Here is a 27,669-nt window from a genome sequence, read left to right on the forward strand (position 1 = left end):
ACTATCTGTATGGTGACAAAAAAATCAACTCCCTACTCAGACCTTCGGAGATCTGTGTATCTGGTTTCTATTCACTCTTCACCCCCATGTCTTTGTGTAGGTGTTCTTTCTTTTTATACTTACAGCACTGTATTAACAAATGACTGTAATGTAGTCTTCCTGTGCACTAATGAAATGGAGTACTTTGAATATTTAATATTTAATTACACCCAGTTATTTAATATTCCCTGTATGTGATTTTTTGATTGATGATGATAATAAAACTTTGCTCTTACATGATGCCCTTTGTCCAAGGACACAGCAGCCAGCCCAAGTAGCAAGTTGTATAATGTGCATCTCAGCATGAAGCCATAAGATAACAGTCCTCTTACCTCCAAATCATGCTGTGGCTTTGGATTCCTTCCACAGAGACTACATCAGTCTAACAACCCCAGCATATCTCATCTGGGGGCTGGGGGTTATGGACCCTGTAGTCCTGGCATTCCCTTGCTATGATCCCACCAAATCCCCAAGCACTGTTGCATACAGAGACCCGGAATGCTGGATTTTACATTGGCCAGTGGGTGCACCTCCCTTGTGTGGCCTCCCAAATCCATGGTCTCCCTTGCACAGTAGAACCATCCTAGTTCTGCCTTCCTTGCCTGTCACCCCACATCCTGGGGATTCCCTCTGCCTGTGGATTTTGAGTGTGGGTTTGCCTCTGACAACACTCATATGAATACATTTATTATCCAAGTCATTTTACAGATAGACTCTGTGTCTCCGTTTAACTGACTTGTCCAAGGTCATGTAAAGAATCAGTGTCAGAGTTGGGAAATGATCCCAGGAACTTGACTTTCGTTCAACATTGTAATTATTAGACCACTATCCTTGACACCTTCCTACTTCTAACAAGGGGAAATGGGCAGCCGCTGATTATAGTAGATCACTTCAGTATTCACTGTTTATCTCACTCTAGCAATTATGCTGGTCTTCCATGTGTTCTAATTATCCAAAGAACCTCCTGATCCAGTGTAAATTAAGAAATTGCTCATGAAAGAGGCTGTTGTTTTGGCAAAGCATTTCAGTGATTTAAAAAAAATATTCCAGTATGCTTAATGCATTACAACCTTTATGTGTGTTCCAACTTCTAAAAAACAGGAGAATTTTATTATGGCACTTTTTGTTTTGTTTTTTAAAGCTTGCTCATCTTTTCTTTGTCTTCAAAATATGTGCTTGTCACTTCTTCAGTGCGACGTTAATATGGGTATACTGTACAATGCCCATAAAAGATGCCTAAGTTTAGAATAGCATTTTGTAGTACTTCAGAAAAGCAATTGAAATTTAATATCCCACAGCATGAATCACATAGTGTTCTTATAGTTGGGTTGTACTGTATCAATAAGTCAGTCACAAAATGCATCGGTGACTTTCTTTATCTCATTAGGCTGTGCTACTCTGTATAGGCTGGAGGTGGGAAGTTTGTGAGATCTATCTTCCAGAATTAATTTTAGGACCAGTTTTGTTCATAAACAATGCAATCTATGTGGAAAAAACTGTTTTCTCTACAATTCAGTCTCTATTCTATATATTTTTACATTGATTCAGAATTTTTCTCATATTCTTGTTCCAAAAAACTCACTCAATAACACTATAAGAACATGACATGTCTGGCAATATTGAGTTACTTTCACCTGCTCCAAGACTAGTGGAAGACAGTAGAGTATATTTTAAAATATGGTGTAAAAAAATCCAAACTTCACCATTATATTGTTTTTGTTGGCCCATTTTTCCACTCTGTAAACACTATTCATTGTGCTTTCTAGTTCAGTAGAAAACAGATACTAGCATAATAATAATAATTCTGTAGTTTGGAAGGGTCAGGTTCTGACTTACACATCCTAGTTTCCTATTACCTGTGTAATGGATCAATATTATGGTTAAAGCATTAGGCTGAGACTCAGAAAATGTGGATTTGATTTCCAGCTCCGCCACAGACTTCTGTCACAATGGGCAAAATGCTTACTGTCTCTGTGCCTCAGTTCCCTAATGCTTCTGCTTTTCACCCTTTGACTGTTTTTTTTATTTACATTGTAAGCTCTTCAGAGCAGGGACTGTTTCTTATTATGCGTTTGTACTTAGTACAAAGGGTTCCTGGTCTCTGCTGAGGCCTGTAGAAAAAGAATGGCCAAAAAAAAGGCAAAAATTGTTTTGTGAAAATTTTCTCTAAAATTATATTTTTTTCAAAGAAATTCAAAATTGGTTAACCAGCTCTACTCTAAGTGCTATTGAAATACAGACAACAAATAGTTAAAACAATAACTTGTTAACCTCACGTATTAAGTCTCTTACTTAAAATGATGTAGAACTGTTTGTTTTTATGCTCTGTTCCTGGTCCTTCTAATCACTCTTGCATATTCGATTGTCTCATTGAAGCACTTGAAGATGTAACTGTAGAGCTATTTTCAATCAGTACCATGTTCTGGGTTTTCTTGAAAGCTCATTCCTGACCAGCTTTAACCTGCCTTGATAGTTTTAATTTATTAAAAGTTAATTGAACCGTAAAATATGGTGATAAAAGTTAGTATATCAGCTGGAACTCTGTTAAAGTGACTGATTGCCATGCAGGAAAAAGGCAATGTTATCCTAACAGGAGACAGAAGTGCCCTTTCATCACCTGCTTATTTTTAGTTGCTACATCAAAGAAGATGATGTTGTAGTCAATACCTGGATTTTCAATCTTTCTTTTATTAATTTGGCTATAAAATTGCCGTCCAACTGGCTTTGCTGCTGCCTCACACAAACACTGAAAAGCTCCCACCATAAGTTATAATAGAATTATAAAAATTAATGCCTTTTCTGTGGAACAGAATTTCAGGAATCCTCCCTGGGTCACCAAAAGGAAGAGAGAGAGACAATATTTTAGGATGGTTGGTGGGGCTAATGTCATATCAGTAGGAACATCTGGGGCCCACATGAAACTGTCGTGTTCCTTTCTGTTTGAAGTCAATGCTTTCAAACATATTAGCTATCCCAAACCTCTAACTTCTTCTCCTTCCCAGTCCCTAAAATGTATGATGTGAAGGCTCTTCTTACCTCTCCTTTTATTGTTGTTTAGTGGTCTCTCTTTACTCTCTTGGATCCTGTTTCTATAGAAGACAAAATAAGTTTTCAAACTGATGTGAATGGTAGGAAGAATGGATACAAAATATATAGGATGGAGAAGGTAAAAAATGCCAATTGTTATACATGAGAAATCTTGAAAAGAAGTTTTTTTCCTCAAAATTTCCTTTTTTTTCCAGTTTTCAAAGAAAAATGGAGACCAAAACAAAGCAAAATCCGCACTCCCGCTTCCTCTCCGTTATTCCCTAGAGGTCAATGGAGTGAATTATGGTCATGTTTACCATCAACATACATATTTGTTTTGTTTGTTTTTAAATTGAGAAAAGAAGTTGAGCTTGAGGGTCCTGGAGGCTCCCATGAAAGCCAAAGGGGCATGGTGTTTCAGGTTAATACTTGGGAGGGGTGCATCTATTCCAAATATTTATAGAAAAATGGAACTTAATATTGCAATCTAATGCATATGATCTCACCAACAGCACAAATCAGTGTCCTCTGCACATTACAAAATTCAAACCGTAACTATTGCTACTGATTGAAGTTTAATAGCAGATAAACTACCAAAAAGAAATGCCACTTATGTATTGGCACACTGGCCCCATGTTTCTTGGCATAGTACCCAAACTTTTCTCAGTTGGATGAGCAATATGATTTCAAAAGAAACCCAAGACCATTCCAAGTGGTCCCTAATATGGAAATACTGTACAGTGTCTAGCACAATGGGTAATATTAGCTAGTACTTAAGATAGCAGTAGAAAGCGGGTCCCAGCTAACATCCACACCAGTGCTCAATGGCCACAGGGGGACACAGTTTGGCACCTAGAGGGCACGACTAGGTCATCAGCTGATTATTACAAACAGCCCATGAGAGTGTGAACTAGTTAGTGGCACAAATTGCACCCAATTTAAACAGCAAACATAGCCCTCCTACCCTACATCAAGAGGGCATCTCTAGTGCTATGCATGTGGCTAGCACTGCTCTCCTCTTTCCTGCACTTGTAACTGCATGGGCACATGTCTTAAGGGCAGTATTTCAACCAAAATATGAGGAGAAGTCACTGTCTTCTCACTTCTCCTTTCCTGCCTTTTGGAAGCTTCTCCCACTCACAACATGTTTCCTATAAATGCCATTGCTCTAATTGGTTTGATGTGATTTTTTTCCTTCAACATGGTTCAGATGATTATTTTTTTTAATTTTGAGACCAGAGATTGCAGAGGGAACTTCAGCTGATCATTTTGGAAAGGAATTTAAATAATAAAGTATCAAAAGTATAGCTGTTTAAAGTATGCAAATACTTAAGTGTTCTAAATAGAAACTGCAATGTTAGGATACTAAAGAAGAAAAGGTAATAAACATACTATTATACACTTTACATATTATTCAACCTCCCCACTCCCATCCCAGCCTCCAAAACAGTATAAAAAATTATTGAGAAAGAAGACATTTTTTCAACACAACTCTTATGTCATTTGCAAATACTACTATATTCTATAAAAAGCGACAAAGAGTCCTGTGGCACCTTATAGTCTTAGTCTATAAGGTGCCACAGGACTCTTTGTCACTTTTTGCAGATCCAGACTAACACGGCTACCCCCTGATACTATATTCTATGTGGTTTGTTTCTACTTTCCTTCTTTTGAGAATGTGCATATTTGCAGATACCATTGACACTAGTGAACGTGCTTCCCGCAAAACATGTGTAGAGATAGGAATGTGTTTTTTTTCAAGTTAGCCAGATCAAAGCGTTGAAAATAAATGCACTTTTAAAGAATTTATACTCCCCCCACCACACACACCCAAATAGCTTCAAAGGAACAGGGATACTATGATCTTACTCTTAGCAGAGAAAGGTACAGTAACTTCACGACTGAGAGCTTTAAAGAGTAGAAATCTTCTCATTCCCAAGCTTTTTCAGCAGCTCTGATATTCTTTTCAAGATGTATCACATTTGACCTTAGCCACAAAGATGAGGCCTGTCTAGAATCTTTAAAAAATAGGGTGAAGTCATGCAGAGATGTCTAAATACTTGCTTTGAACAAAGCTCTTTTCATATCCACCTAAAAGCCATGGACCATAGAAAATAAGCTGAGGACAGGACCACTCAAGCCCAAACTGCCTAAAGGGCAGCATTTAGGATGACCTTTTCCAATCCCTTATCAATGATCTCCATGGTTGAGTCAATTGTCTAAGACCATCCTTGTGTGGCTAATTGTGAATAGTGAGGATACACTGTTTCAATAGCATTTTAATCTTTTTCCTGTGCAGAAGGGATTCAGAGGGTCCCTTCAGATGTTTTATTAATATTGCCCAAGGTTCCAGAATCTCTTTTCATTAAAACACAAAGTTTACAAAACTTTAAGGGTAGTGAATTTAAGGAAATTAATCCACTTAGTGGTGACTATTCCAAACAATACCAATACTGACTAAATATTTAAACTATGTTGATAATTTCAAATTATTTGTTCTTGTTTCTGTGAATCTAGAAATATTTTATTTTTCATGACAGAGAAACATTTTCCCATGAAAAGCTGTGATTTTACAAAAATTGCATTTTCTGTCAGAAAATCATTCCATTGGAAGATTCCCAGCCAGATCCACTTAAAAACCCCTTTTGAAGAGGGAAGTTGAAGCATACTGCAAAGTTGTTGTTGTCTGTATTATGGCAGAGCTTTGGGGATCCAACTGGTACTGTACAAACACAGAGAGAGAATTCATACTCCAAAGTGTGTACAATTGAAACAGACAAGACAGACAAAGGATGGGATAAAGAGAATATTAATTGGGTATAATGAAATATGATGAGCTGAGATACAAAGATTTAAGGCCTGAACTATAGCCCATTAAAGTATTTCAGTTTACTTCTATGAGCTTTCGATCAGGTCCTAAGGGACATATCTGAGGAAGTCAGTGGCAAAGCTAGGAAATGAATCCAGATCTCCTGAGGTCCGTCCCAGTGATGTAGTTATAGGGCATCCATCCTTGTAGTTATTTAATAAAGACACTTTATTAAATAAACATGCAACACAATGTATAGTGGTTTGATAATAAAGTCTGAGTGGAAGAAGAAAGGCCCAGACATCTTTAATATTTGGGATTTCAACTCATTGATGGGAAAAGATGAGGCTGGTGCTAAACATCTGTTGCAAGTTATTGTGTCTTAAATATCCCTGGCCTTGCTCATGTTTCCCCAGAGCGGGTTTGCTCAAACTGTAGTCCATAGACCTCTGATCATAGACCTCACACGTACTGTTGATCAGTGGAAAACTTGCTAATCACATGAAGTTGGTTGTAATCACTTTTATTTAATAAAATGCATTAAAAAGTATTTAAATGAATTACCTTCCTAATATTTTTGAATGTAAGCTATCATTGGAAAGTTAGGTGACCATACATGATAGATACTGTTCTTCACAATCGTAAATGGGAAATCAGGAGGTGAAGTTGGTCCAGAAGACCATCTTTGTTGTGAAGAGGGTTTCCATGCTGTGGGAGGGGAAAAAAAGAAAGAAAACCCATGTCCCAACTAGAGGAACCATCAGAGCTAAAAGTGCAGTACCTCCTCCCACTGGGAGATTAAAGTAAAAGATCCAAATCATACAGTAAATTTTTTTATACAATAAAATTCAGTCAATCTGTGTACTCTTGTGTATTGGGGTGATAGTTTCAGAGTGGCTGCTTAATAAAAGCAATCTAAGAAATAGTTATGCCTGAGATCAATAAAACTGTTATCAGCAAGACTCCAATTTAAATGCATAAACAAGTGCTTATTAAGGATTTGTGCAACATCATTGCTGAGTTTGAAGATTCTGAGTTCAGGACCCTGAACTCAGTCAGAGCTCCTCATGGCTGTGCAATTAAATTAGAGTGAAGGGCTTTACTGCTCCATTCTTTAAGAAAAATGGCAAACCAAAGTGCTGTAAACTATCTTACACGGTGGTTGGGGTAAATAGTAGAACTGGGTTTCTCCTCTTTTGTATCATAGAATGTGAGATTTTTAAAGAAATACCCATCATTATTTTAAATCTGCACCCATTGAAGTTAATGACAAAACTCCATTGACATCAGTGGAAGCAGAGTTGGTCTAGTACTCACTATTTTTAAACTCTGCTCTAACTGTCCAGGTTAATCTCTGTCTGTCAATCATATCACTGTTTTACTGGCACTGCTATAATTCAGAATCACATGCATATGATGTGGTGTTGGGATTGCGTAACATTGTGTCACTTTCCAAACACATTCAGCATTTAAATTATTGCACTGGGCTTTGTAAAAACAAACAAAAACCTTTCAGTACCATAGACTGAGGCCCTGATCTGCCATCTAGGTGTATCCTCCTCCTCCTCCTCCTCCTTTCTGTATCTCCTTTTTCAAATGCCAAAACTGGGTAGGGCCAAAATTATAAGCAGATTCCATCCTCTTCTGTTCTGAGACAGCATTTGAACATGTTGGGTTGCCTGGATGGTTTTATATATTATATTATGTCCATGACCTCTGTCTCCATGTACTCTTCCATACAGACTAAATGTAGGCAGTCAGAACAGAGTCTTTCTAGCAACAGGGCAAAATCATTATAGCTGGCACATTTAGATGATTGTAGTCCATCCACTGCACTTTCAGGCCTGGTCTACACTATGAGGTTACGTCAAGTTTAGCCATGTTAGGTCGATTTTATAATTACATTATTTTATAATGAATGCGTCTACACAACCAATCCTGTTCTGCTGACCTAAAGGGCTCTTAAAATTGACTGCTGTACTCCTCCCCGATGAGGGGAGTAGCACTAAAATTGACCTTCCTGGGTTGAATTTGGGGTAGTGTAGATGCAACACTGAACAATTTGATGGTATTGGCCTTTGGGAGCTATTCCAGAGTGCTCCAATGTGACCACTTTGGACAGCACTTTCAACTCTGCTGCACTAGCCAGGTACACATGAAAAGCCCTGGGAACTTTTGAATTTCATTTCCTATTTTGTCAGCGTGGCAAGCTCAGGAGATTAGGTGACCATGCAGTCTCAGAATCACAAATGAGCTCTAGCATGGAGCGAATGGGAGACACTGGATCTGATTGCTGTATGGGGAGAAGAATCTGTGCAGGCAGAACTCCGAACCAGCAGAAGAAATGCTGATGTATATGCCAAATCGCATAGGCATGGCAGAGAGAGGCTACATCAGGGACGCACAGCAGTGCCACGTGAAAATTAAGAAGCTCAGGCAAGCCTACCAAAAGACAAAGGAGGCAAACCGTCGCTCCGGGTCAGAGCCCCAGACATGCCGCTTCTATGATCAGCTGCATGCCATTCTAGGGGGGGACCCTACCAGTACCCCAACACTCTCTGTGGACACCTGCCAAGGTGCCAGCTTCAGGAACACGGATGAGGATTTTATGGGTGAGAAAGAGGAGGAGGAGGAGGATAATGCACAGCAAGCAAGTGGAGAATCTGTTCTCCCCAGCAGCCAGGACCTTTTCCTCACCCTGGAGCCAATACCCTCCCAGGGACTATTGTTCCCAGACCCTGATGGTGGAGAAGGCACCTCTGGTGAGTGCACATTTGTAATGACACTAAGGGGTTAAAAGCAACTGTGTTTAATGTTTGATTTGTCCTGAACAATTGGGATGCATTCACGGCCAGTACAGCTAATGGAAAAGTCTGTTTACCTGTCTGGGGATGGAGTGAGAATCTTCCAAGGACATCACCATGAAGCTCTCCTGGAGGTACTCTGAAAGCCTTTGCAGAAGGTTTCTAGGGAGGGCTAACTTATTTCGTCCTCCATGGTAGGACACTTTACCATGCCAAGCGAGTAGCAAGTAGTCTGGAATCATTGCAGCACAAAGCATGGCAGAGAATCGTTCTGGGTTTTGGTCACATTCATGCAACATTCAATCTTTATCTTTCTGGGTCAGCCTCAGGAGAGTGATATCATTCATGGTTACCTGGTTGAAACAGGGGAAGTTTTGTAAGGGAACAATAATCCCCTTTGTTTGGTGAGCCCCAACACATTAGATCCCAGGCATGCTGGGCTGTTTGCGCTTGGCTAAAAGGGCTCATCCCAGAGAATAGCCACGCTGTGACAGGAGGTGTGTGTGTGTGGAAGCCACGCTGACAGTGCATGTGCTGCACATCCACCCCAAAACAGCAGCCCATCCTTTTAAATGACAAACACAACCGACATTGGTTGCTATGGGAAAGGAGGGCGCTGCAGTTTGAAACCATTCCCACATGTTATGAACGCGGAAGAAGCCAACCCCATGTACCCTTTGGCTTACCATGGCTGCCTGCAAATTGAATTCTGTTGCCCAGCCGTGTCTCTTGTGTCACCATACTGCCAGGCACTCAATATAAAATGCGACCTTGGACATAAAACACATGTGCTGTCTGCTGTGAATTGCTTGATTCACTGAGAAAGAGTCTCCTTTTTGTTCTCAGAAATGTATCTTCTGTAAAGTCTACTCTCCCTTTCCCCTCCCTGTTTCTATGCTCCACGCATCAACTCCAGCCTTGAGGTTATCGCAGATTAGAAGGCGAAAAAAACGCATTTGTGATTACATGTTTTCAGAGCTCATGCAGTCCTCCCGCACTGATAGAGCACAGCTGAATACATGGAGGCATTCGGTGGCAGGCCCAGGAAAGCATACAGTGAGCATGATCGTAACATGCAGGAAGAGATGCTGAGGCTAATGGGGGGAGCAAATGGACACGATGAGGCATCTGGTGGAGCTAGGAAAGGCAACTAGAGTACAGACCCCCTCTGCAGCCATTGTGTAACCACCTGCCCTCACCAGGGTCCATATCCTCCTCACCCAGATGCCCAAGAATGCGGGGCGGTGAGGGGAGGCTCTGGGCACCCTGCCACTGAACTCCAGGGGATGGCCCAAGAAACAGAAGGCTGTCATTCAAACAGCTTTGATTTGTAGCGTGGCTACGATAAACAAGGTGTCATTGTCTTTCTCTCCTCCCGCACCATGAAATGTACTGTGGAAAGCCATTATCAAACTCTTTGTATACCTGGGCTTCCTTTTACTAGTCAGCATTGCCAGTGCTCTCAAGTTTTTTAAAATAAATAAAGAATGAATGGATTCAGAACAATAGGAACTTTATTTCCTGTGCCATCAGTGGTCGAAGGGGGGAGGGGAAGTACATTCACCAAAGGGGTTGGATTTGCATCAAGGACAAACACACACAACTGTCGCACCGTAGCCTGATCAGTCATGAAACTGTTTTTCAAAGCCTCTCTGATGTGCAGTGTGCCTCAGTGTGTTCTTTTAATTGCCCTGATGTCTGGCTGTTCAAAATTGGCTGCCAGGCAATTTGCCTAAACCTCCCACCCCGCCATAAATGTCTCCCCCGTACTCTCACAGATATTATGAAGCACACAGCAAGCAGCAATAACAATGGGAATATTGCTTTCACTGAGGTCTTACCTACTCAACAAACTGCGCCAGCGCCCTTTTAAATGCCCAAAGGCACATTCTACCACCATTCTGCACTTGCTCAGCCTATAGTTGAACTGTTCCTTACTGCTGTCCAGTCTGCCTGTGTACGGCTTCATGAGCCATGGGAGCAAGGGGTAGGCTGAGTCCTCAAGGATAACTATTGGTATCTCAACCCCCAATGGTAATTTTCTGATCGGGGAAGAAATTCCCTTCTTGTAGCTTTCTGTATAGCCTAGAGTTCCAAAAGATGTGAATGTCATGCACCTTTCCCGACCATCCCACGTTGATGTCAGTGAAACGGCTCTTGTGATCCACCAGTGCTTGCAACACCATTGAGAAGTACCCCTTATGGTTTAAGTACTCTTTGGCAAGGTGGTCTGGTGCCAAGTTAGGGATATGTGTTCCGTCTATCACCCCACCACAGTTAGGGAACCCCATTGAAGCAAAGCCATCCACTATGCCCTGCACATTTCCTAGAGTCACTACTCTTCTTAGCAGGGTACTTGCTACTTATCACTATGCCCTGGCTACTTATCACAGCAGCCCCCACGGTAGATTTGCCCACTCCAAATTGATTCCCGACTGACCACTAGCAGTCAGACGTTGCAAGTTTCCACAGGGCTATCGACACTCGCTTCTCAACTGTCAAGGCAGGTCTCATCTTGGTATTCCTGTGCTTCAGGGCGGGGGAAAGCAACTCACAAAGTTCCATGAAAGTGGCCTTACGCATGCGAAAGTTTTGCAGCCACTGGGAATCATCCCATACCTGCAATACTATGTGATCCCACCAGTCTGTGCTTGTTTCCTGGGCCCAGAATCAACGTTCCACTGTATCAAATGCCCCAATGATGCCATGATATCCCAATTACCACATCCCGTGCTTTCAGGAATGTCTGTGTCCATGTCTTCCTCACAATCTTCCTCGTGCTGGCAGCTCCTAGCTAGGCTCTGCGCATACTGCAGGATAATGCGTGAGGTGTTTGCAATGCTCACAAAAGTGGCTCCATGCTTGCCATGCTATGGTGCCTGCATGGATTATCCAGGAAAAAAAGGCGTGAAATGATTGCTTGCTGTTGCTTTCAAGGAAGGAGGGAGGGAGGGAGGAAGGGAGAATGATGACATGTACCCAAAACTGCCCATGATAATGTTTTTGCCCCATCAGGCATTGGGAGCTTAATCCAGAATTCCAATGGGCAGCGGGGACTGTGGGATAGCTACCTACAGTGCACCACTCCGTGAGTCAATGCTAGCCATGGTATTGAGGACACACTCTGCCAACCTAATGCACTTAGTGGGGACATGCACGATCAACTGTATAAAATTGGTTGCTAAAGATCAACTTCTATAAAATCGACCTAATTTCATAGTATAGACATGCCCTCAGTCTTCTATAGATGTTGTGAATTCCTAGTCTATCTAGCTCCCATGCCTTAGACTTTGCACAGGCACCTCACTTCAAATATTTTCAGCAAAAGCTGCAATGAAAACTAATGGTAGCCCCAGTTAAATTATCAAGACATCTGGTCATGAATCTTAAAAGTGGTAACTATACAAGACTGGTTTCTTTATTGGGGTGGGCTGCATGGAAACCGTTTGTTCTCAATACAGATTTATTGTACTTTTTTATAATACTTTATAGCACATTACAATCCTCTTTAAAAGTCACATATTTGACACAGTACACATTAATATGCCGAAACTAATAGCAAATCCCACACACATAGGACCTCATTATATAGCAATTCCAAGAAATACAACTGCATTGCAAAGAAGGCATGTTCCTTTTACTGATCGCTATAAGTAAAACACAAGGTCAAATTCTAAACTCTGGTAGTTTTATTCAACTTAAGCATGTACAAGAAATTTATTTTATAACATACATTTCTTAGATGGGTTTATTTTAACTGTTTGTTAAAAGTCTGAAGGCCATTTCCCGTATGTAAGTCATACTAGGATCACTGGGATTTACATAGAATCCTATTGATCAGAGCTCAGAAATAGAAGAAAATTATTTATATAGACATGTCAACATTTTACATTAATCTGCTTTATCCATCCTCCTGCCTCTTTTATGTTCACTTCCTCTGATTATCTGACTGAGTTTTAACATAAATGTTTGTGGAAAGTAAATGTTAAGGTCACATACGGTAGAATTTTAAGAAACTAAAATATTAAATTTCCACATGGAAACACTCACGATAGAGGTGCTTTCATGCTTATTAAATTATGGAACAAACAATACCATGTGACTTATCTGGCCAAACCTAACTTACTGAGATAACTTGCTTTTTAAACATTTGTGATCAATACAGTTTATTTTAAAACCCTTGACATTTAATAAATGAATGTTAATAACAAATATTTTGAATAACTCACAACCTGCTTGTAGGTATTCCATAAGGCTAAATTTCTAGAATAAATTATTTATTAATTATTTGCTCAACTCTACTGTTGACTTACTATAGCTTTAGTCCTACCAACATTTAGATTTATTTCTAACTAAACTAATACAGTAAATGATATCTACTTCCTGGCTGTGAAAAAAGTTCTGAAAGACTGCAGTGGTTCTAACAAATCTGTGTTATATTGATATAGGGTATTTCTCACCAACCATAAAGTCTTTCTTCAAGAGTTTTACCATTGATTTCAATGGCAGATCCAGATCCCAGCATAGAAAACAATGGCAGATGGTCTAAACAAGTTCAGCAATAGTCTAGAATCTCCAAATTCTGGATTGGGTAGTGTACGTAGTTGTGTGGGACGTGAAGCAAGCCAATAGCTTTTCATCACTGGCAAATATTTGGTGCTATCTTAAGCCTTATATATTTAAAACTTAAAGTCTATATGAATTCAGAGTCTTTGCTATGCAATCCAGTCGCCTTTATCTCTGAACATCCATAGACACTGAAGTGATCAAATGTTCACATGTGAACTAGAGATAGGACCCAGTCAACCCCCCAAAGCCAAACACCTTGATTCTTTGGGATTGGACCTTTGCACCTAGCCTCTACTGTTATAATGGATTGAATCAACTCTGGAGCCTAATGGCCGTGAACTGTAGAGAAGTTCACATCTAATCTGAATTTTGCATTTTAGACATATCTTTAATTTGAACCAGAACTACTACCACCCCTATGAGGCATTTAAAATTAATGAGGTCTTGAACATAAACCTCTGGTGGTTTTGATCCAATCCATTTATTTACTCTTCCATTTCTCTATGGAAATGCTCTGGCACTCTGTTTTGAAACAGTAGTACATCAAAGCATGCTGCAGAACTTTTAGTGTGAGTTAGCAGGGTCCACACGGCCATTTAGTGCACAGCAGGGTAGTACACTGTAGATTTACATCCAGACTTGCTGTTTACAAAGTCTCTGTGTAGACTAGTCTTTATGCAAGGAAGAAATTAAGGAAAATGTCATCCTATGGAATCTGCTTTTGGAACAAATGCTCTTTTTGGTGCAGTGATGTCCTCTGGGACATAGCAAATCTCCTATTCTTAATCCATGGCAGCAGATCAGTGAACTGTTCTAGAATTAATAGTCATATTTACAATCTTTCAGGACCACTTTATGTAATTCATTTTTATTTTTACAACATTGACCAGTGTTACAGAAAGGAAACCTTAGTAGTATGTTTCCCAAAGATGTTAGCCAGCTGCATTATGACTGGTTTTACAAGCAACAAAAAGTTATACAATTATGACATACCACTGTTTTATTTTGAATCTTTTATATTAGGCACTTGGAAAGCATCCACAAGAGTAGGATTCTAAAAACTGGTTGTAGTTAGAACCAAGCCAAACTGAATCTACCACCATAATAGCACTTTTAGGTTAATCCATCTTTAATCCAAATACAAATTATCCAGTCTATACCCCCAAAGCTCTGTTTTCCGATAACTGTATCTTTTAAAATCCTCAGGGCATAGAATAGAAGTTGCCACATAGGTAAATCACAAAAACCTTAAAGATGAGCCATTTAAGATCAGAGTTCATGTCAGTAGTGTCAATGAACTGATTCAATTTGTTCTTTGCACATAATTCCTTCAGGCAAGGAAGCTACTATTTTGAGCTCATCAGGAGACTGAAGACACTGTTTTAATTAGTCTAACTGAAGAAGTAAATGCAATAATGGCTGGTTTGGTGACAAATACCCAGAGGTGAAGCTAGAATAATTAGCTGGGGAGGGGGAGGGAGTGAAGGAGTGGTGAGGACCATTATTGGGGGAGCAAGGATTTTACAGCACATACTTTACAGAATGGGGATAAATAATGTTGGTTACAATCTATTTACCTTATTGAAGCGGAATGTGCCTTTTGTTGTGAACAGCAGCAAATCTGTTGACAACTCCCTTCAGAGCAAGGGAAGGACGAGGACAAGTTGGCCATAGGTGACAAGGTGAAAACTAGCAAATCTACCCTAAAAGTACAGTGAGTAAAATAAGAAGAGTTAAGAATACTGGTATTAAAGAAACTTGAGGGCAGAAAGCCAGTGATCTGGCAAAAAATACTGTTCTTGTGGCACGTTACTGATGTTCAGCCTTTGAAACACAAACCATCCCTGATTTCAACATCTATCTTTTCTTAATTGGCAAAACTATTATTTTGGGGCACTAAATTGCTCTCACACACATAAGGCTGAACTTCAGCTGAGCTTTTGCTTTGGAATACTCAACATTTAAGAATTTCAGGTGGGATCATTTATTATTATTTGTCTAGCTCACGAGAACTAAACGTTTTTGATCAGCCACTCAAAAATTCTTTCTTCATCTGGGTGTGAGCGAATCCTCCTGATGATGATGATGATGACTGTTAGATATAGGATCTGACGTGATTTTAAAAAATAGATTCTTCAAGGATGTATTATTAGAGAAATATTTATCACAGTTGTGGGTCCAGATATTTTATTTGAGGGAGCTGTAGTGGGTCTCTGAATGTGGTGGGGTATAGTTGTGGAAATGAGCTGATGATAGGCCTTCCCTTGGCAGCTGAGTGTGCAGTCTGCTTCACAAAGAGCTTCATTGTGATGGACCTTGTGTAGGTGCACAAGGGAATGAAGAGAATGCAAGGAACCTTCCATCCAGCTTGTGTGCATGGGCCATCAATGGACAGCAGCATCCTTCTGCTCTCTCGTGTAGCAAGGTGCTAATTAGTGAAGGGAGGATAATTAGAATCTGGCTCAATGTCAGCTGTGAATATTACAATAAAATATACAATTTAGGAAGAGGGGGACATAGGAGAATTCTTGCCAAATAGATTGTTTCCAAGTAACTGAAGCACAATTAGAAAAAAGCCTAGCTAAGTATGACTGAGAAACCAAATTTGTGGGATCTTTCAAGATTTCATGAATGTGACAAAGAAGAACTGACAAAAGCTGATAATGCTCTTAGGCTCAAATCCCTCATCAAGGCTTGAGCTAGTCTTAAGCTACTAGTCAATCATCAGCTGCTGGTCATTAAGACAGAAGTGCTCTACTGCTCTGTTCTTTAAGCAAGATGCCAATTCATGATTCAATCCACTGTGTTAGTGTGTTGTCTGCCTTATTCCATTAAAAGTGGTTTGATTTTGCAGACACAGCCCTTTTCATTAAAATAAGTTTTCTGGCATCCTGATATTTTATGAAGGCCTTTTATTTTATTTTTTATTTTTGAAGAAAAAAAAATTTCATTCCATCTCTTACCCTATGATGCTTCTTCTTGCCTTTCTTACAGATAAGTTTGGCAAACTGTTCTCCACCTCAGCATGTGAAATGCAATTCAGAGTCAGAGAAGGAAAGGAAAATGTCAGCATTCCATGGTAAAACAGAGGTAAGGAGCTGATATGTTTTTGGAAGGATTGTTAGAAAAAGCCCTCTGCCAATGTACACTTGTAATTAATTTCAGGTAAACTCCAAAATCCAGTCAGGGAATCAAGTGTTGCTATCATGTCTTGGCTATGTGTCTGACACATCTTTGGAATCCAGATTAGTCTGATAGGACTTGATCCTGCACAACTGAAATCAATGGGAGTTTATGAAAAAACTTGGATGGGCACAGGATCAGACCCTTAATTCAGAAGAATCTGTAACCTGAATTCGATCTGGGTGTTTGATTCAGCTTGCACCGGCCCTGCTTTGTTTACATGCTCAAGATATTTAGGAGCCCTGAAGACTCTTATTACCCTTTCTCCCTGTACCACCACACTTTTTGATCTTCACACAGTTCTCCCACTTCTATGCTTTGTGATGGGGTATGTACCCCACACAGTCTCTGAAAGGGTTAATGTGAGCCCGAGGGGCCAGTTTTGCTACCTGGCTGTATCTGGAGGGTGAGCTAGGTGTCATTAAAGATGAGTCCCAACTGCAAGAAGAGCTGGCTGGGTGGTATTTAAAGAGAAGAATTTTTGGAGCAGAAGGGAGCTATGGGGAGGAACTCTGCTATCGCTCTCTAAGATTAGAGTGGGAAGACCAGGCAGGCCAAGGAGGAATCCCAGAGGGAGAGTTGGATCCTAGGGAAGTCTGGAAAGAGGCCAGGAGTGATACAAAACAGCCTCTGAGGTAGAGCAGATGAGACATGGGAGTCATTTAATAGAGGTACTATATAAGGGGAATTCAAGTGTGATGACAGGTCAAGCCTGAGGAAGGCAGAACTTGAGTTAAGTTGTAGTTTTGGTTTGAGATTTATTGGGAGATTCCAGGGCAAGCCCTGAGATTCCTTGCCTTGAATGGAGGGGTGAGTTTGTGAAGACATGGCCTGGCAAAAGGCTGTGTGATGGGAAGAAGCCCAGGAAGGTAACAGAGACGATCTGCACCTCCACACATGAGCATAGACTATATCATGAATCACTTTGTGAGGTGCACATCTTAGCAATTTAGTTTAGTGGGAACCATTTCCAGAAGACTCTACTTCTGCAAATTGACTGAGTCAAAGATAATAGCAAAAAGGAAAATTACTGGGAGGAACAATTATGAATAAGAAAGTTTCTCTTTTATTCTCACTCAAACCACACTAGCCACTGTGGGCTTAAGTTCAGAGGTGATTTGCTTAACTTACCTACTTAATTTTACTTACCAGAACTGATCTGAAGGAACCTGAAATTAGGATGCCATCCCAAAGTGGTGTATTGCATGTTAATCTCAATCATCCTTTTTTTAAATTGCAGTCCTCTTTAGGTTATGGAGTGATAGAAGAACCAAGCTAAGAATACAATGCTTGATTTTTTTTCATACTTTTTACTTCAAAAGTGGCAAAACAAGAGAATTATTAACAAGAAAATAAGGTAGTGGGGGGGAGGGGGCACTAATTTAGACATTTCTATTTCTCCTCATGGGATCATATTACATACAGAGACCAAGGGAGATGTCTATTTTCTGAGTTTAGCTTTCTTCTGAGATTATAATAGGGATTTTAAGATGGTTTTCTCAATATGGCATCCAAAAACCTCAGAAAATGATATGAGTACATTTGAAGGGCACCAAAATGCCTCTCTACAGGTATTGTGAGAGTACTCTTGGAACACCATTTTAAAGCAGTTTGGGCCTGTTTTTATTCTCACATACACATCAGTGTAAACCAGGCTTATCTCTATTGAATTCAGTGGAATTTCATTTGTCATGAAACTTTTATCATCCAACTTTGTCCCACACTTCATGAACTTGTTTGACAATCATCTTCCCCAGCTGGACTCATCTCTCAAATTAAGAAACACTGCTTTACTTGCCAAAAAAATTGAACTGTAACCAATACAAATCTCTTCCTGCAGTAATAGCTTATAGGTTCCATACTGATGCCTTTTAAAGTTAACATTCTATTTCTGTAGTTGCTCTGGCTCAGATTTTTAAAGGTACTTAGATGTTGCTCCAGCAGTGTAAAGCCTAAATCACTTTTCAAAATTAAGAAAAAAAAATTGGGCCTAACCCTCTAATACCGCACTGTAATAAGTTGTAGTGACTGCTGGATACAAGTGCTTGTATAAATCTACCACAGAGGCTGGATTCTCCACTGCCTTGTATAGTCATTTACACCCATGCAAAGTCTGAACAGCAGCACTTGACACCATTTTTTCACAAGTTTAAATGATGCCACATGGTGCAAGACAGTGAAGTATCAGGCCCAGAAAGTGCTGTTTGTCATTTTTTAAAGGTGACTTATAGATACACCTATGCTAGGATGCTACAGCTTCACAGAAGTGGTGTTGTTTTTTCTGTCGATGTAGTGAACCCACCTCTCTGAAAGGTGTTCACTATGTTGATGGAAGAATTCTTCCATCAACCTAGCTGTGTCTACAGTGGGCGTTAGGTTGACGTAGCTATGCCACAAAGGGCATACCTAAGTGTTGTACCTAGGTTGATCACATTTTTAGGCACCACCACTTTTGTCTGTATAATTTATGCTGCTCAGGGGTGAGAAAAAAACACCTCCCAAGCGACATAAGTTACACCACCAGAAGTGCCATTCATGGAGGTGGTTTTGTTATGTCAGTGGGAGAGCTCTCTCCGGCCAGCATAGAGGGGCTAGATAAGTGATCTTTCAGTGGCTCGGCTGCATCATTACAGCTGTGCCACGGTAAGCTAGCTAGTGTAGATATGGCCTTATTCAAGGGAAAAGTGTGTGAAATTCCCTGACACCATTTTTATGTCACTTTACCAGTTAATATGCCCTCTGGCTTGTAATTAAATTTAACTTTAACTTTAGTACTTAATAAGATGGTTCTACATATCCACCCCCTTTAATCTCAAGCATAGCAATTCAACATTTTCAAACAATACAGATATTAATGCTTGGTAAGACCATTGTAGACAAAAAAAAATCTGATTCTCAAGTAACTATTAGGGGCCAATCCATGGTGCAAAGGGACCCAATGGAAGTAGTTACCCATGCCACTTCATGGCACATGGGAAGGATACAGAGAGTCTGTGCTGCTGTATCTGCATTGCAATATACCCTGCAGCTCTTGTTCTACAGGGATCCATCCATGTGACTATTGAAACTAAGAAATATCAGTTGTTTTCATGGGTTTTTCTTCCCACCCTCAGAATTTAGATTTGAAAAAAAAAGCACATTTTACACCATTTTTGTGACTAGTGTTCTCATTTTTCAACCAACTTGACTGAGCACAGATGGGTATTTTGGTGGTGGGTTAGGGAGAAGGACTGAAACTTGCCAGTGGATCCACTAGCCATCTCACCCCTGAATGGTTTTGAGGGCTACTGCAGGCCTGAAGCTATAGTAGTGGTGATGGAAAGACACTCTTGCTGCCCTGCAGCTCAGTGACTGGCCTCTTCAGTGTGCAGCTCGGTTACTTAGGCTGTGTACAAAGACTTGCCCGATATTACAGTTAAATACATCTTCTCATGAAAACAATCTGTGAGGTGTTTCTAAAGCACCTGCTATCTTCAGCATTCAGATATCATGATAGTTTGGGCAAATTTTGGTGTACCAAATTGGAAAATTTTTAAGCTCCCAGAATGTGTCAGACAGACCCACCAACAGCAATTCCGGGTCCTAGGGCAGAATAGTAAATGGGTGCTCTTCCAGCATGGCCAGGGCTTCCACATGGTCACCCATCTGCCTTCGCCGCTGCCAGTACCACCCTGTGCATGCCTAGGAGCCCTGTGGCCTACCCTGCAGCCTGGGGCCCTTTTAAATTGCCCCCCCGCATCGCTGGGCCTAGTGTCAGACATGGTGGAGAGAGACTTTGATGGGTTTCTCTTGAGCCTTTACCCAGCTATGATTTATTAGGGTCATACTGAGCTTGCCCAAGATATCCTAGACCCCCTAATAATGACCTATTCACTATGCCAAGTTTGTTTCAGAAGATTTCATTTAAGAAAGTTCATTCTGTAATCAGATAAATTAGTACACTGCAGATTTATTCCCTAGCATGTCTGCATTTGATATACACAACACTTTAAGTTTTTATACACTTAGCAAAGCATTTACTCTATTATCATGTAATCATTTCCAGTCTAAATACAGAATCTAGAGATTAATGTATAATAAATTTCTTCTTGGAACATTTTTATTGCTGTATTAGCTATTAAGTTTGTGTCATATTTCCAAAATAGGAAAGACAGATAAAAGATTTGCTTGCATTTAAATTGTAGTGGATATCCTTTACTGTGTTTAAGATTACATGGCTAAAGTGTACTGTTGTAATTAGAGCTGGTCACATTTTATCAAAGATGAAATTTTCAAAGTAGAAAAAACACTTTGACAAAATTTTGTCATTTGCTTTTTCACCACCTGACCCTCAATACCCCATGATTTTTGACCAGCTATAAAACTTGTCATTTTTTTTTCAAATTTTGAAACTTTGAATTTAAAAAAAAGTGTGGGTGGGGGGGGGGGGAAGCACACATTCCCTCATTCCCTCACCCCCTTTCTTCCCTCAACAGCTCTAATAACACTACTAATGACACCAAGACTAATACAATATTTTACATTTATAAAGAGTTTTATCTAGAAGGGTTTCTAAACTCTTCAACTCAAAGGATCCTAAGCAATACATATGTGGTAGAGGAATCACTTACCTACCACTGGAGTGTACCCATATCTGTGTGGCACTGGGCATCTGTTTAACACTGTATATTGCTATATGGTAGTTTAGGATAGGAAGTGAAGAATAGCAGAAAATCTTGGTCTTGTAAAAGACAGCCTCTTCAAACAGTACAGCCCCTATTAATCCATGGGTTCAGCAAGACCTATAAGGGAGAGTACCACCAGTTGACTCACTGTCACGGCTTAGTTCAGAAAATGGTTTCTCCAAGTAATCACTTAGACCTATTTGTACTTGGCTTAGGAGTGGATGAGGACTCAGCTCAGACTGTATGCATGCCTCGGGGAGATAAAACATATAAACCAGTATGAATGCTTGACTATTTTCCAACACTGTATTTTCTTGCCATGCAACAAATCTTTTATCTGTCGTTCCTCTTTTGGAAATATGATGCAAACTGACATTAACTAGTATAGTAATAAAACTGTTACATGGAGAAATATATTGTACAGATTTTGTAGTTAGACTATTACATAATAGTTGACCTGCTTTACTAAGTGAATAAAAACTTGAATTCTGTGTATAGCAAATGCAGACATGCAGTGCACTAACATAGATATGTTTACACCCACAAAAGTGGGACAGTTTTCTTTTGACCTTTTTACTATTGGGTTAACTATTACTAGTTTTAGTAGTATTTCCTATTGTAAGCCCGGGAAAAAACATCCAAATCTACTCTGTGTGCATGTGTTTGTGTGTGTGTGTGTGTATTTATAGCATTATATAAATATCCCACTTGTTCACAGGCCTCACTAAGTAGGAGGATTTCCAGGACAAGTGTGGCCAATCACATCAACTTCTGCAGAAGCCAGAATTTCATTTTTTTTAAAGTAAATTTCTAGCCTATTTAAAAATGTGAATTGAATGTGAAGCAAGGCACCATGAGGAGCTTCTGCTGTTACTCTGGCAGGCCTGTAGGGGAGTGCCACTTATTGCCGCAGTTCAGTTCAGCACTCTACAACCAGGGCCAGCTCCAGGCACCAGCCAAGCAAGCTTGTGCTTGGGGCGTCAGATTCTAAGGGCGGCTTCTGCCCAATCCTAAGGCGGCACAACTGCCCTCTTCTCTTTTTTTGTTTGTTTTTTTTGCTTTGCCTCTGGATCCAGCCGCCCTGCAACCGGGATTTTGGGGGTTTTTTTGCTTTGCCTCCAGGTCAGGCCGCCCTGCGCCCTGTTTGTTTGTTTTTTGTTTTTTTTTCCTTGGGGCGGCAAAAAAGTGAGAGCCAGCCCTGTCTACAAAACAAAGCTACCCATGGTGCCTGTCTAAGAGCCCACCCATTGAAGCCAATAGAAAGACTCCTGTTGATTTCAGTGGGAGCTGGATTGGGTCATAAAAGAACAGACAAAACAATACAGGGTTATGGCTCAGTCTGCAGTTGAAACGTTAGCTGCCTGTTAAAAGTTTAAGGCTCTTTTGGCTACTGGAAAAATACAAATGAGCCAAAGAATGGGCTGGGATCTGGCCCACAGACTGCTCTGTCTGAGCAGAGGGAGATTGTCTAGAGGACATTGGAATCTGTAGTTTCGTTAATAGATGTTTAACACCATTTTTAGCTTAGGCAGGTTATTTGCTGTTTTGGTCAAGTAGTTGTTCTCTGCATCTCTTCCTTGTATTCTCTCCCATCTCTCTATTGCCTGCTAGCCTCATCCACATCCTTTTTATTCTTTTCAGTTTTTAAATGCACATTACCACTTCTGCCAGGCCACTTGTCCCCTGCCACACTGAATCAGTGTTTCCACAATGCGCACTTCCTCTAAACTTGGATCTATCACATACAAAGGAGAGAGGAGCTGTTTTCTGGTGATTCAGTGCAGCAGGGGACAGATGCTGAAACGGCATTTGTTCATCAAGGAGAAACAAATAGAACTTTCACACTGTAGCCTGGCCAGTCATGAAACTGGTTTTCAAAGCTTCTCTGATGCGCACCGCACCCTCCTGTACTCTGCTAACCGCCCTGGTGTCTAGCTGCGTGTAATCAGTAGCCAGTGTGATGGGGCAAGGCCAGATGGCTACAGTAAAGTAGTAAGGAACAGGTATGTTAGCCCCAGGCTAACCAAATCCCTAGTACCATGGTAACCAAATGGCAGTTGCTCCAGGTTAATCAAGACACCTGGGGCCAATTAAGATCTTTCTAGAAGGCAGTGGAGATAGCTACATTGATTGGGCCACCTGAAGCCAATCAAGGGCTGGCTGGAACTAGTTAAAAGCCTCCCAGTTAGTCAGTGAGATTCGTGTGTGAGGAGCTGAGAGCAAGAGGTGCAAGGAGCTGAGAGTGAGAGAGTGTACTGATTGAGGAGTACAAGCATTATCAGACACCAGGAGGAAGGTCCTGTGGTGAGGCTAAATAAGGTGTTTGGAGGAGGCCATGGGGAAGTAACCCAGGGAGTTGTAGCTGTCATGCAGCTGTTACAGGTGGCACTATAGACAGCTGCGATCCACAGGGCCCTAGGCTGGAACCCGGAGTAGAGGGCGGGCCTGGGTTCCCCCCAAGCCTCCCAACTCCTGATCAGACACAGGAGGAGTTGACCCAGACTGTGGGTTCCACAAGAGGGGAAGATCACTGAGGTGAGCAAATCCACCAATAAGCGCAGGACCCACCAAGGTAGAGGAGGAACTTTGTCACACCAGGCAATTTGCCTCAACCTCCCACCCTGCCATAAACGTCTCCCCCTTACTCTCACAGATATTATGGAGTGCACAGCAAGCAGTAATAACAAGGGGAATATTGGTTTCGCTGAGGTCTATCCGAGTCAGTAAACTGTGCCAGTGCACTTTTAAATGTCCAAATGCACATTCTACCACCATTCTGCACTTGCTCAGCCTATAGTTGAACAGCTCCTGACTACTGTCCAAGCTGCCTGTGTATGGCTTCATAAGCCATGGCATTAAGGGGTAGGCTGGGTCCCCAAGGATAACTTTAGGCATTTCAACATTCCCAACGGTTATTTTCTGGTCTGGAAAGTAAGTCCCTTGCTGCAGCCGTTCACACAGACCAGAGTTCCTAAAGATGTGAGCGTCATGTACCTTTCCCAGCCATCCCACACTGATGTTGGTGAAACATCCCTTGTGATCCACCAGTGCTTGCAGCACCATTGAAAGGTACCCCTTGTGGTTTATGTACTGGCTGCCTTGGTGGTCCGGTCCCAAGATAGGGATATGGGTTCGATATATCACCCCACCACAGTTAGGGAATCCCATTGCATCAAAGCCATCCACTATGACCTGCACACACCCAGAGTCACTACCCCTGATAGCAGCAGCTCTTTGATTGCATTGGCTACTTGGGTCACAGCAGCCCCACAGTAGATTTGCCCACTCCAAATTGATGCCCAACTGACCGGTAGCTGTCTGGCGTTGCAAGCTTCCACAGGGCTAATGCCACTCGTTTGTGAACGGTGAGGGTTGCTCTCATCTTGGCATTCATGCGGTTCAGAACAGGGGAAAGGAAGTCACAAAGTTCCATGAAAGTGCCCTTACGCGTGTGAAAGTTTTGCAGCCACTGGGAATCGTCCAAGACATGCAACACTATGTGGTCCCACCAGTCTGTGTTTGTTTCCTGGGCCCAGAATCGGCATTCCACGGCATGAACATGCCCCATTAACACCATGATGTCCACATTGTCCATGTCTTCATCACTCTCGTCACTGTGCTGCTGTCACCTCCTCACCTGGTTTTGCTTTTGCGGGTTCTGGTTCTGCATATAGTGCAGGATAATGCCTGTGGTGTTTACAGTGCTCATAATTGCCACAGTGATCTGAATGGGCTCCATGCTTGCCGTGCTATGGTGTCTTCCCCCAAAAAAGGTGTGAAACGATTATCTGCCATTGATCTGATGGAGGGAGGGGTGACTGATGACATGGCTTACAGGGAATTAAAATCAACAAAGGGGGTGAGTTTGCATCAAGGAGAAACACACACCATGACCCCCTCAAGGATTGAACTTGAAACCATGGGTTTAGCAAGCCAATGGTCAAACCACTGAGCTATCCCCCCACCCCACTATTCACAGAGAGAGGGAGGGGGGAGCAAATGAGTACAAATGAATACAAAACAAATCTGGTCTCTTTCTTGTTTTGATCTACTCCATCTCTCTTATACATGTTAGGTTAGCAGCAGACGGTGCAGTATGACTGCTAGCCATTGTCATCTCCTGGGTGCTCGCCAGAAGACGGTGCAGTACGACTGCTAGCCATTGTCGTCTCCTGGCTGCTCGCCATAAGACAGTGCAGTATGACTACAGGCAGAACTGAATCTCCATGAGATGAAACTTAAAAAGAGAATGACCTGTAGTCACTCCCATTTATGTCCAGGCGCCCCTGACAGACCTCACCGAGGTCGGCTAAAAGAGCACCCAGGAGATGACAACAATGGCTACCAATCGTAATGCACCATCTGCTGCCAAAAGGCAATGAGCTGCTGCTGTGTAGCAATGCAGTCCCACGTCTGCCAGCACCCAGGAGACGTATGGTGATGGTGAGCTGAGCGGGTAACCCAGGAAAAAAGGCTCAAAACGATTGTCTGCCATTGATTTCATGGGGGGGAGGGCTGATGACATTTACCCAGAACCACCTGCAACAATGTTTTTGACCCATCAGGCATTGGGATCTCAACCCAGAATTCCAATGGGTGGCGGGAACTGTGGGATAGCTACCCACAGTGCAATGCTCTGGAAGTCAACGCTAGCCTCAGTACTGTGGACGCACTCTGCCGAGTTAATGGTCTTAATGGTCTTAAGTAGGGACACACACAATCGACTATATAAAATAGATTTCTAAAAAAATCAACTTCTATAAATTTGACCTAATTTCATAGTGTAGACATACCCTCAGTCTGGTGTTGTAACCCATGCATCATAATGCCTCACAATACACTTTGTGCAATATGGAAGAATTTAATGTCAAGACTTAAGTCACACATGAGTTGGGAAATTTAACTCTGCCATACTGTGTATGCATTGCAAATAGGGTCTTTGATTGAAAGTGGCCTATATGTCATCAGCTGGTCATTCCTTCTCCAAAGGATTACTTTTAAATGATCTCACAGGCACATTTTCAAAGCAAAGCAGTGGTGACATACAGAGTCTGTCTCCATATAGTATTTATCTTAAACCAAAATTTACTTCTGTTGAACACAAATCCTCTGTTATTCCACTCTTTATCATTGTACCCATCACAAACACCCTATTGTGAAACTAAGGTCTGTAGAAATTCACATTAGACCCTTTTATGCTTCCTTCAGTGTTATTTTTGGTTCTGTACCTTTGTTGTCACGTATTTGGAAGGCAAGTGTCATGTATGCCTCTTGTAACCACCTTTTCCAATGGGACAAGGATGTTGTTATTGCTGTTCAGCTCCTACAAATGTGGAAGGCACAATCCCCCCTTGAGGAGCTCAGTCTAGAGAATCCATTCCTTTCTGGAAGTGATCAGTTTGGCCAGGCTTAATTCTGAAGATGATTATGCACAGTACAATATGTTTTATTCAATAAAGGTGTGCTCTTATCTAATATGAGTCTGCCTCTGCAAGTGTCTCTTGAATGTCTATTATAATTTGTGTTATGCTCTCAAGACTCTGTGTTTAAAATAGATACTTATGATAAGCACCTTCTATTCAGGTAAGCACTCCAAACACACTCTATGAATAAGATCAAGGACTGAAAACACACTCAGAACATTTTGAATAATTCCTTTCCCTTGCAGAAATGCTCTTGAGAAACACTGAAACCTTCAGAATAATGTGCCATGCATTTCAGACACTACAAAGGCATCTAACTGTCAGCATCATTTCAGAAAAACTGGATGTAAAATGTAAGGGTAAAAGACCTTTTAATCTATGGTTTCAGAGTAGCAGCCGTGTTAGTCTGTATCCGCAAAAAGAACAGGAGTACTTGTGGCACCTTAGGCCTGGTCTACACTGGGGGGTGGGGGTCGAACTAAGGTACGCAAGTTCAGCTACGCGAATAGTGTAGCTGAAGTCGAACTACCTTAGTTCGAACTGCCTACCTGTCCAGACGCCGCGGGATCGAAGTCCGCGGCTCCCCCGTCGACTCCGCCACCGCCGTTCGCGGTGGTGGAGTTCTGGAGTCAACGGGAGCGCATTTGGAGTTCGAACTATCGCGTCTAGATTAGACGCGATAGTTCGAACTCCGAGAAGTCGAACTCTACGTGTTGACCTGGTGGGTAAGTATAGACCTACCCTTAGAGACTAACAAATTTATTTGAGCATAAGCTTTCATGGGCTACAGCCCACTTCTTTGGATGTATCTGAAGAAGTGGGCTGTAGCCCACGAAAGCTTATGCTCAAATAAATTTGTTAGTCTCTAAGGTGCCACAAGTACTCCTGTTCTTTTTAATCTGTGGGTCACTCAGGAAAATGGGCAGTTGCTTGGCAGAGGCCGGACGGTGGGGATGTCTTCTTCACCAGTTTCATTATTACATTTAATAATCTCCTAAGGGCTCTCAGTGAAGAGGACTGGCTGGCATCTGATACTTGACTTCAGTCTTTTAAAAGACTGAAGTTTAATCTGAAGCTAACGGTTTATTTTTACATTATTTCTTCTGACACAAAGCTCCCACCATTTTGTCTCTCTCAAAATTCCATTGGGT

The 27,669-nt window shown here is 41.4% G+C and overlaps 1 long non-coding RNA gene across 1 annotated transcript in view; it reads right to left on the bottom strand.

Moving 5' to 3' along the window:
• Positions 1-2,356: 2,356 nt before the first annotated feature.
• LOC120372683 overlaps positions 2,357-27,669 on the bottom strand; it is a 30,699-nt gene continuing 5,386 nt past the window's right edge. Inside the window, exons 4-5 of the long non-coding RNA XR_005585108.1 lie at positions 3,076-3,128; positions 2,357-2,504 (exon numbers count right to left, since the gene is read on the bottom strand). This is a non-coding gene — a long non-coding RNA (uncharacterized LOC120372683). The remainder of the gene's footprint in view (positions 2,505-3,075; positions 3,129-27,669) is intronic.

Source organism: Mauremys reevesii, linkage group 9, assembly GCF_016161935.1.
Source record: "Mauremys reevesii isolate NIE-2019 linkage group 9, ASM1616193v1, whole genome shotgun sequence".
In the NCBI taxonomy this organism is placed as follows: Eukaryota; Metazoa; Chordata; order Testudines; family Geoemydidae; genus Mauremys; species Mauremys reevesii.